Consider the following 11,532-nt stretch of genomic DNA (forward strand, 5'->3'; position numbering starts at 1 on the left):
GAAGTGACCCACCTAGCACAGCAGACCTCTCTTGTCTTGCCCGCTGCTCCTCTCAGCTGTGAATTTCAGTAGAACTGCCTGTTCTGCTCCCCATTGTCTGGTGATTCTTCTTATACCCTGCACCGCTGGTTTAGATCACACTTCTTATACGCATAAATAAATTAAGTCTTTAATACAAAACACGCACTGAACTACACATTTTAAATCGGTGAATTACTTGGCATATAAACTATATCTCAGTTTTAAAATTCAAAAAGAAATACCTTTACAAAGACATATACAAATGTTCATTGCAACTTCAGGAGGGCAGGAGGAAACATTTAGGGGTGATGGATATATTCATTATCTTGACTGTGGTAGCAGTTTCACTGGTGTATACATATGTCAAAACTTAGCAAATTTGGGCCCGCCCTGGTGGTGCAACCAGTTAGGACTTGGCACTGCAAGCTGGCTGCTTTAGAGCAAGTTCAGAGCAAGTTCAATGCCCAGCCCTGGAGGCAATCCACATGGCGCAGCAGACCTCTCCCGTCTCACCCAATGCTCCTCTCAGCAGTGTACTTTGTAGATCTGCCTGTTCTGCTCCCCATTCTGTCTTTGGTGAATCCTCTCACCTCCCCTGCACCTCTGGCCTGTACCCCAGTTCCGTATGAATAAATCTTTAAAAAAATAAATAAATAAAAATAGCAAATTTCACATTTAAAATATAGGTGGCCTATTATATGCCAGTAATATCTCATTAAAGCTACTATAAAATTGTTTAATAAGCACTATTGCTAATTCAAAAGTTTTCATTGCTAGAGTTCTAAGACATAATAATTTTAAATAAAAATTACACTACTATTATTAATGGCAACTGTGAAATGATAGATGTGTTAATTGGCTTGGCTGTGGTAATCATTTCACAGTATATACATACAGCAAGTTATTTTGAAGTATTTAAGATTTTGTCAATTATAACCCAATAAAATTGGAAAAGTTAAAAATAAAGCAGGAACCTTGCCTCTTACAGTCACTAAGTTGTATTCATTTACTGAACACGCAGTAGTTACTCAGTAAATTTGCTGAATATAAAATAACCCAATATTAAGCATTACTTTATTGTTTAACATGTAATATAACAAAATTTTAAAGAGAATCTACTATCTGCAAGGTTTCAGGTAATATATATACACAAATGAAGAGAAAGGACCAAGTTATAGTAAGAAACAGAATTAAAAACAACAACAAAACCTTTCAGTCTATTAAAAACAGTAAGTATGATTTAGAAGACTATCTCTTTCTCCACTATGAGACTTCATTTAGAAAGTTACACATCTGGGGCCTCCCTGGTGGCACAAAGGGTTAAGTCAGCACTATAAGACTAGTTCAATTCCTGGCCAGAGACCTGACCCACATGGTGCAACAGACCTCTCCTATCTGGCACACTGCTCCCTTCAGCAGTGGATTTCAGTAGACCCACCTGCTCTGCTCCCCACTCTGTCTCCAGTGAACCCTCTCACCAACCTCCTGCACCTCTGGCCTATCTATATCCTAGCTCTTATATGTATTAAAAAAAAGAAAGAAAGAAAGAAATCATACACCTAAAGATGTATAAGCAAAAGGAATTCCCTGGAGACTGATGCTGAACTCCGTAAGTAACTTTAACTTTCTTTAAAAAATTACCTAGGAAAAAACTAATGAAATCATCCCAGCTTGCAGATGACTCTACAGCAGTAGCTAGAAGTAATATTACTGTGTAAAGTTATGTCAAGAAATGTCGAAAACAGCTTTCATGTAGACAAAAACAAGGTAATGCGGTAATGGAAAAGTAGTCCAAACTGTAATTATCAGATGATGAGCCCTAAAGCCACCTGTTATAAGGGAAAGGTTTCCCTGGACTGTACTCTGAGTACGGCTACAAAAAGACAACAAAATGCTGACTATAATTGTGAAGATTTGGCAACACAGAACACATTATCCTGTCCTGGTACAAACCAATGTGTATCTGTACCAAGAATAGACTGTGCAGTTGTGGTCATCACAGCACCAAAAAATAGATGGAGGAGGCCTGCAAAGGTCTCTAAAAAGACCAAAACACAGACACTTTTATGTTCGCACAGATGTTTTTTTTTTACTATAGCTATAGATATAGAAAAGTGACTATAATAGGAAACAAGAGGTAAGCAGACTACTGCATCGAATCTTAGAAGTTAAAAAGCAGTTATAAGTCTGAAGAAACAATAAACAATATTTTTTAAATGAAGATTTTAGAATCAGAAAGATGAAATATTTATGTCAAAAAACATAAAGATGAGGGCTTCCCAGGTGGTGCCAAGGAAGTGAAGCCACGGCCAACAACTGCAGCATGGAGGACAGTGCCTCAGTCCCGGCCAGGCAGCGGACCCACGTGCACCTCAGACCTCTCCTAGTCCACCCGCTGCTCCCTTCAGCAGTGTTTCAGAGGATCTGCCTGTTCTGTTCCCCACTCCGTGTCTGGTGAATCCTCTTCCCCCGGCCCCCACCCAGTTCTTCTATGCAAGATAAGCAAAAATCTTACAATAATGGAATATTTCTTTAAAAAAAAAAAGATCTTGCAAGTTTTCATCTCAAGAGAAAAAAAAACTTGTTTTGTAACTAGACTTAATGTGATTATTTCACATTATATACAAATATCAGAATTATTATGAATGCTACAGGTAACTGTACCTCAATTGAAAAAAGCAGGGAGAGCTTCAAAATTCCTAAATTACGGTCTCAGCTAAGGTAAACAAAGAACAGAAAAGGAGGAAAATACAAAATGCTCACTGGTGGAATTACGGATGCTTCTTATTTTCAACTTATTTTTTAAGTTAGGCATTTTAAAAAAGTACTCATTATTTTCATAATTGCAAGAAAAAAGCAGAAATAAAAATAAACCTGAAGAAATTTCACCTTTTTAAAAAAGATTTATTTATTTATGCACACAAGAACCGGGGTACAGGCCAGAGATGTGAGGTGAGAGGATTCACCAGAGACAGAGTGGGAAGTAGAACAGGCAGACTGACGAAGTACACTGCTGAGGGGGGTAGCAGGAGGGTCAGGAGAGGTCTGCTGTGCCATGTGGGCCAGCTCCCCAGACGGCTAGGAATCGAACACCTGCTGCAGTGGCTGTGGACCGCCTCATAGTGCTGTGCTTTAAACCTGTTGAGCCACCAAGGAAGACCCAAACTTTCACTCTTTATTCACTTCTGATTGTGTAATTTGTTACAATGAGTGTGTATTACTTTTAGAATTTTAAAGAAATTTTTAAAACAAAAAAAATCTTGAGTTAATTGAAAAAGGGAAGTAAGTACATGCAAATACCAAAACAAAAAGATGTGGTATAAGAATAAGAAGTTAAGAGTTACAGTTTGGAACTGTTTGGAACAAACTTTATTATTATTATTATTAATTTTATTTATGCATAGAAGTGGGGTGCAGGCCAGAGGTATGGGGGTGGTAATAGGAGTCACCTGAGAGAGTGAGGGCCAGAATGGGCAGATCTACTGAAATACACTGTTAAGGGGAACAGCCGGAGACAGGAGCAGTCTGTTACCCACGTGGGTCACCTCCCTGGCTGGGGCTAACCTCACGGCAGCCATTGTGCTAGCACTGACAACCCCTAGGACACCAGGGGAGACCTGTAACAAAGTTTAGAGAAATGTCACATTTGGTTTCAAATTCATCAATGTGCACGAGTCTCAGAAGAATTCAGCCACCAAAGAGTACATGTTGTGCATACTGAAGGAATCAAGAACAGGCAAAATTAATACGAGTGAATAAAGTCAGAGGTGGTTACCTGTAAGACGGTGGGCAGTTGACTAGAAAGTTTGTATGAGGGAGTTTTGGAGAATTATGGAAATAATCTGTCTTGATTAGAGTTTTGTCTAAATATGAGTTTACATTAGTCAAAATTCACCTAATTATGTAACTGCATTTCTATGCCACTTCACTGTATGTGAATTTTATCTTTAAAAAGCCTCAAAAAAAAATAAAAATAAAAGCAGGATTTGTATTAGGTTGTTATGTATTAGATGACTTTAAGGATGCTAGTCAACTACCCTGAGCCACATCTCAAGTGCTGGGGGTAGATCTCTATTCTAAATACTTAAGAGTAAAAATATTGCTCTGGTCACTTTACTATGTCAATTACCAAGGTTAAGTGTCACTTTAAGTCATATGACATATATGTGTGTAAATAAGTATATATGCATTCCCACATATTCGCTCAAAGTGGAACTGAATTGATTTACTTCTTCCCCAAAGGGCTTCTGTAGTCTAAAAATAAAAAAGTTAATTCTATTCAACTAGAAACACTCTTACAACTAAGAGTATATCTCAGACTTTCTGTATTTTACCAGGAAAGAAAAACAGTTTGAAAAGTAGAATCACAAAGTTTAATAGCCTCTCCTATCAATCTCACACTGTTTTTCTTTATTAGCATATAAAATCATGAAGAACAAATTTTTCTAAGATACTTCTATATGTGAACATTATTTCCTCTGCAAGCATTCAACAATTCTTGCTTCTATTCTTCTCTTTTCTAATTCAATTCTGTTTGGTTTCTAATTTAAGAAGTGTTTTTCATTTGCATAAATGGTAACTATTCTGAGATACCATTCATAACTATACATTCAAATTCTCTAGAGTACCATTCATAACTTCAAATGAACAGGAAAAAAAACACTCATTCAACTTCACTTTAGTGGTGACTAAGGCATATGAACGATCATAATGTTTGTTTTGTTGGAGAGAGTTGGACCAAGTGCCCAAATGTTACTACTAATTTGTTATTATTATATGAATGCCCAAAAGACCACGAACCATTGCCTTGACCAAGCTACCTATTACAAAACATAGTGAGCTTAGCAAAAATGTTAATTAGATAAAGGTGGTCTTTAGAGTTGTAAAGTATCCTTTCAGGGACACCAAAAGATGTATTTTAGCAAAATTAAACAAAAACACTAAAGAAGAGAGAAAAGAAAATATTTTAGCCAGGAAGCTCAAAAATTAGCCAAGAATCCTGACAAGTCCTATTAAGTCCTCTATGAAAGGAGCCTCCCCCATGGTGCAAGGGATCAAGTCTCAGCACTATGAAGCAATCTGAAACCACTGCAACATGAGTTCGAACCCCCACCAGGAGATGACCCACAAGGCACAGCAGACTTCTCCTGTCTCATCTGCTGCTCCCCTCGGCAGTGTATTTCAGTGGATCTACCTGTTCTGCTCCCCACTGTCTCCGGTGAATCCTCTCACATTACTGCACCTCTGACCTGCATCCCAGCTCTTGTATGCATAAATAAATAGATCTTTTTTTTTAATGTGTCTGTCTATTTAACAAAAACAACGAAAAAATTTTTTGTGGTTTTCTGCGAAAATAACCTGGCTATTCTTTAGGCATTACACTTTTCACTATGAGCTTTGCTGAAAAAGTCTTTTATAAAAGGTAGTAAATGTTCTAATTATCTCTTCATGCCATCTAGTCAGTGATAGAAATTGAATTTAAGTAACGAGCATAATAAGCATATATAATTCAGCTATCTGTACTGCTCTAATATTTTTAAACCAAATAAAAAAAATTGAACAGAGTGAAAATAATGGAGCTATTTCAGTTGTCACTTCTTTATTTTCTCTATTTTTGCCTTTTTATGCAAAAACCAAAAACAAAGAGACTATATAACCAGAAAGGAGGAATAAAAACATACACCTGAGGACATCTATCTTCATTTCCCTCTACAACTCCACTATCCCTACCATTGATACAGTAATTCTCAATAGGGAGCAATTTTTCCCCCCAGAGGACACGTAACAATATCTGGAGACACTTTTTGGTTGTCAACACTAGTGAGGGTCTGGTGCTACTGAGTAGTGCACAAAAACCAGGGATGCTGCCAAATATCTCCCAATGCACAAGACAGCACCTCACAATACAGATTTATCCAAAATGTCAATAGTGCCAAGGTTAAGAAATTACCCAAAGTTCAAGAAAGACCTATGAGACACTCAACAATGTTTGCTGGTCTGAGCTGAAAAGGAAGACCATAAAATAGACGAAAATGAAACCTCAAAAAAAGAGCCAGAAGAAAGAGGCCATATTTTAAGCAATATTAGCATCTAGTAGGCCTTTTTGTGTAGTGATTGCTAGTCTCACAAAAATGAATATACTCCTGACCTTAAGGAGCTCACTGTCAGGTAGGGGAAAATGTATTTGTAATCTGTCTGATATTATATTTGACAGTCTGGTAAGTACTTTAACAAAAGACAAAACACACAAGAAAGTCACTCAACTTTTCCCAAGGAGGCTTCACAAAATAGATGACATCTTAACTCACTGCTAATGGATGAACAGGAAACACCTTATGTCATTCATTTCTTCAATCAACAAAAAGATACAAAATACCTTGGCCTCCGTTGTGGCTAGGGGTTAAGTCTCGCTGCTACCATGCTTATGACTACTGCAGCCTGAGTTCGATAACTGGCAAGGGTACTGACCCACATGGCACAGCAGACCTCTCCTGTCTTGCCCGCTGTTCCCCTCTTAGCAGTAGACCTGCCTGCCCCTCACTGTCAGAGTGGGGAGCAAAATAGGCAGAATGATGAAGTACACTGCTAAGGGGAGCAGCAGGTGAGACAGAAGTCTGCTGCCCCATGTGGGTCACCTCCCTGGCCTGAGATTGAACTCATCCTGCAGCGGCTGTGGACAGCTTCGTGTGCTGTACTTTAACCCACTGCACCACCAGGGAGGGCCCTACCCCAGATTTTCTATGCATAAATAAATAACTCTTCAAGCAATGGAATAGCTATTATGCTCCATATATTGTGCCATGCATTGGAGACCCAGTGTAATCACAATTTTCCATTTCTTCCCATGCCAGCAGCCCACCTCCCTCAGTCAATTCCTCAAGAATTCTTGCAATTCTACTTATTCCCAGTTTAACATGTCACCCTAATCAATCTTAGTCTATAGACATTAACTAAGGACTATACAAATTTTCAGTCACTTGCTAACATAGACTGTATCTAATCCTGCCTCGGCCACAAAAATAAGAGTGGAGATGCTGGCAGAGTCGCTAGTGAACTATGATCCAAATAAGCCAATAGTCAGATGTGTGTGGGTATTGTAGAAAGCTATTCATTCTACTTTATGAAAAAATCTGGCTTCCCTTATACCCAACTCATGTGAGAACCAATACCAAATCAGTCAACGTGTATTTATTAAATACCTACAAGTCCTTATGTCAGTGATTCTTAACCCTGGCTACATATTGACATTAGAACTCTCAGACCAGATGTGAATATTTTTTTAATGGTAAGTTCTGGTGCAAGACAAAGTTTGATGTCCTGGTCTTTAGGCATTAATGAATACAAAACAAGTGTAAGATACAGTTTCTGTCTTGCAGAACAAATCCATAGTAACAACAGAGTGAGTTGGAAAAGGCTGTCAGTCCACTAATTTATAATCCTTTTGCAAAATTATCACTACTAATAATAGAAACAGGTAGTCTAAATTCCCAAGTTGAAGTTTATACAGGCTCCACCCGTAGCTCCTGATATCCCTTTTATCAGACGAAGAAAGTACCATCTCAAGAACTATGAAAACACCCCATGTAGGAGGAGGAATTGAAGGCCACAGATCAGGTTATATGCTATCTTGAAGGCCACCACCTTTCAAATGAATGCTGTTACAGGGATTCTTATAAAGAGAAGAAATAATTCTTTATCCTCCAACAATAACAGTCCATTTCACTCTATAGTTGAAATATCTGAGAAAAGAGTAGACTAAGTTTTTAAAATTTGCACCTGAAGATACTTGGTGCCTTAAATCATACATATTCATATAAGCCTGGTAAACTCAAGTTTCTTATGTAGCATATACTTAAAAGTAAAAATACTCTAGAGAAATAATAGCAAACTCCTCACCAAAATGTGCAAATTGTGGAGGCTTTGTAAATTAAAAATAAAAAATGTTTTACCCAAGTCCTATCCAGCAGTAATAATCTCATACTAAAGACGAACATGAAGGGAATATCAGCTTTAAATTCTCTAACTTTGAATCTGTAGATCCTCACCTAATTACTCTTATTCTTAATTACATGGGGGGAAACAGAAACAATTCTCTGAATTGCTAAGTAAAAACAGATGAGCACAAGACCTTAAAATTATTTTTATGGTTAAAAAAAAAAACATAAGAGGTATGGAGGGGTAGTGTGTCATTCTAGCACCTAAAACAAAGATCAGTGATGTTATTTTAAAACTCAGTACTTAAGAAGCAATGCAGTTTAGGTATAGCTTAATTAGAACAAGATTATTAGATGAAAGAAACCCCCCAAAAGATGTCTTCTATGTTTTTGGGGACTCAGGCTTAAAATTAGCTTGGTTCACAGTATTTTTCCTTGTAATTGTTCTTGTCATCATATAAGTTTTTTTCCCACAGAGATCCACAACCCCATAACTTCAACTCCAAAATTCAAAAGAATGTGAAAAGTAAGTTTTTCATTATTTACTTGGAAGCAAAGTCTGACATGAGATGACATAAGGTTATTTGTAGTATTTATTTATCCCAGTTGGTGTGAATATTCTGACATTTTCCTACAGAAATAATGTGTCTGATTACAAGACATTCCCCAGAGAGGGGCATACCCCTCCCTGGAATGTTACATAACACCCGGTGCATGTACCATATTCCTTTTCTGAAATCCAAAAACTCCTAAATTCAAAACACATCTGGCCCCAAGAACTTTTTTCTTGGTCCCAAGGTACTACTGACTGGTATACTAATTAAGGCTAAATCTTATACAGAAAATAAAACTAATACTGAGAATAAAGCTATATCTCACATGCAATAAATTCTGTGTCTTAACAACTACTCACATATATACAATCCTGGAAAATAAAGCATTAAAAAACTTTAACAAATGTCAAACCCAAAAACACCACTGAAGATTTTTCAAGTGATGGTGTCATTCACACCATCCAGTATCTAAATCTCTTTAGTTGAAATCCACTAATTTAAGTAACATTTAGGATAGGCCCAAAGACTATCATTGATAATTAGGCTGGGAAAAAGGATCATTTACTGATAATGTTCTCAATCAAATATTCTTTTAAAGAATTGACCTCAGAGGATTTGAGATTTAAAATTTTAGAATACACTTTGTGATCGTTTAACAAATTACAACTGGCTTTTTCTGTGAAGGCAGAGCGTCAGACAGAGATAATCTTAGGTATCTGAACGGGAAGAAGAGTTTCATAGTTCTTTCCTTCCTTCTTAGGTTGCTGCTCTTCTGGTTTTAGAATTTCAAACAAAGAAATACATATTGGCTCCACTGCTATGAAACGCCCTCTTTCTCAGCAACTTCCTCTTCCAATTTTCTTCCCTTCCATTGACATATGAGAACAATACCCACTCTGGGTCCTACCATTTTGATTAACCAAAAGCTCTAAGGTTTTGGGAAAATTAAGGGCTTCAACTGATAGTACCTAACTACCTCCCACTTAGGTCCACAATCTTCACTCATCAGAGAAGTCAGATAACAGGGAGCACAAAGAAACATTATACTTAATCAGAGGCAGGCTATTGAACCATTCACCCCTGAAATTCAAAGAAATCTAAACTAACAAATGGGAACTGTCTCCCATCCCAAGAAAATGGGGCTTTCTTAGGAAGGAGTAAAAGTTACTGGGTTGGCACCAATAAAATAGCTGGTGAACTTTCTACAGGCTCCTCCACCAGGACCCCAACTGAGTTTTCTGACACATTAAAAATGACTTTTTACAATTTAGAGATGGTCCTTTTCAGCTCGCAGATTAACAAAGAGGGTGAACTTATTAACCATAGGAGATCAAACCTGTCCTCAAGCCAGAGGTCAAATCAAGTGTCTAGGACCAGACCTCTTCCTCCTTTGTGGCCAAGTAAACTTTTTTTTCAGTGGACAGTGACTTCCCCTTGCCTCTTGATTCTCAGAGGGAATGAAGCATGGTGACCTGAGATAAGCAGTACTATATAAAAGGTACACCTGAATTTTGGTAAGCAAAGCACCTCGCTGTGTAACCCTGGACTAATTACTTAATTCTTCTGAAACTCAGTTTTCTTATTTGTAAATTCCCAAAATGGCTGCAAAAATTAAGTAAGACTATAAACTTAAACTTAACCAAAGTCTGGCACACAGTAGGGTCATAATAAATGTCTTCCCTCCTCATGAATTCTTTTGACCCTAAATTTCAATCACAACACCCAAGGATTACTGCCTTTTCTCTGATTCTAGAGAGAACTGTATAAAATATCCCCGTCTCAGAAGCTCTAGGAGTCCTGGAGGACCAAGACAATTCGACTCCACCCCATAGCGGTGGTAGTGGTGAGGTGTCCATCCAGAATCCTGAAAGACCCCCTATGGCCAACTCTCCTTACTCAACAGACCACCCTCTACACACACTCTTACACACACTCTATACACACACACACACACACACACACACGTGTGATTGTTCCCTCTCGCACTTTCCTCTCTTCCAGGCTCAGCAACCTGGCAGGCTGGGTGGCTCGAAGAGCATCTCAAACCCTCATGGCCCAGAGATGGAAACTGAGGCTCCACCCCTGGAAGAACTTGCTGAAGTGCTCAGATAGCATCTGGGCTCCAACTCATACCACCTGCCTGCAAAGCCTTCGTTTTACAAATGGGGAAACTGAGGCCCTGAGGACGAAGTGACTTGCCCAAGGTCACACAGCAAGTTGGTGACAGAGTCTGATCAGGTTGGGGCACTTTTGCAGCCCCACAAACTCGAGGCCCCTCAAGTATGGGGGGGGATCTCCAGTACACTCCCGCCGCCCCCCACCCCCAAGCCTGCGGAGGAGAGTGTGGAGTAAGTCGCCACCCTGCAAGGACCACTCTGCACATCCAAGGCGGGAGGCAGGTACCCTCTCCCCTGGACCCAGTGCGGCCCGGGAGGGCAGCCCGGCCCGGCCCGGCCCCGCGCCTCACGGCGGGGCCCGCCCGCGAGGACTTGTTGCTCACCTGGTCTCGCGCGGTCACCCTCGGAGGTAGAGGGGCCGGCCGGACGCCCGTCTCCACACGGGGTCTGTTCCCGCGGGCCGCGTCGCGCGCTGCCACACAACCTGACCCCCCTCAGCGCGCTACGCCCCCAGCCGAGCTCGCCCGGCCCGCGTCCGCCATTACGCGATTCCCCGCCCCGGGACGCAGCCACACCCCGCCAAAGGCGCTGATTGGTTTTCTGCCCCACCCTCCTGCGGCTCCCGAGCATCCGATTGGCCTAAGTGAAATGCCAGTTAAATAACTACGCAAAAGACGTACTGAAAGGTCCCGTCCGGAGAGCTCCACCCGAGCTACTTCCGCAATCGGAGTAAACAGCGGGGGACAAACCAAGTGAAATGGGGGTGGAGATTAAACTAAATCAACTCCTACATTCATGATAGGAAAAGCCCACCTAAGAAAGTGTGAAAACACGTACAAAGTTTATTAAAGGGCGAATTCTTGTTTTAGAGCTGGAAGAGTCAGTATTTTTGATGAGAGAAAAGGG

The 11,532-nt window shown here is 39.8% G+C and overlaps 1 protein-coding gene across 1 annotated transcript in view; it reads right to left on the reverse strand.

Moving 5' to 3' along the window:
* Positions 1 to 11,181, reverse strand: part of WASF2 (WAS protein family, member 2) — a 57,062-nt gene extending 45,881 nt beyond the window's left edge. Inside the window, exon 1 of the mRNA XM_004678674.1 lies at positions 11,010 to 11,181. The gene's annotated coding sequence lies outside the window, so the exon portion shown is untranslated. The remainder of the gene's footprint in view (positions 1 to 11,009) is intronic.
* Between the last annotated feature and the right edge of the window lie 351 nt (positions 11,182 to 11,532).

The sequence above is a fragment of the Condylura cristata genome, unplaced genomic scaffold (assembly GCF_000260355.1).
Source record: "Condylura cristata isolate star-nosed mole 26May11 unplaced genomic scaffold, ConCri1.0 scaffold00008, whole genome shotgun sequence".
Lineage (NCBI taxonomy): Eukaryota > Metazoa > Chordata > Mammalia > Eulipotyphla > Talpidae > Condylura > Condylura cristata.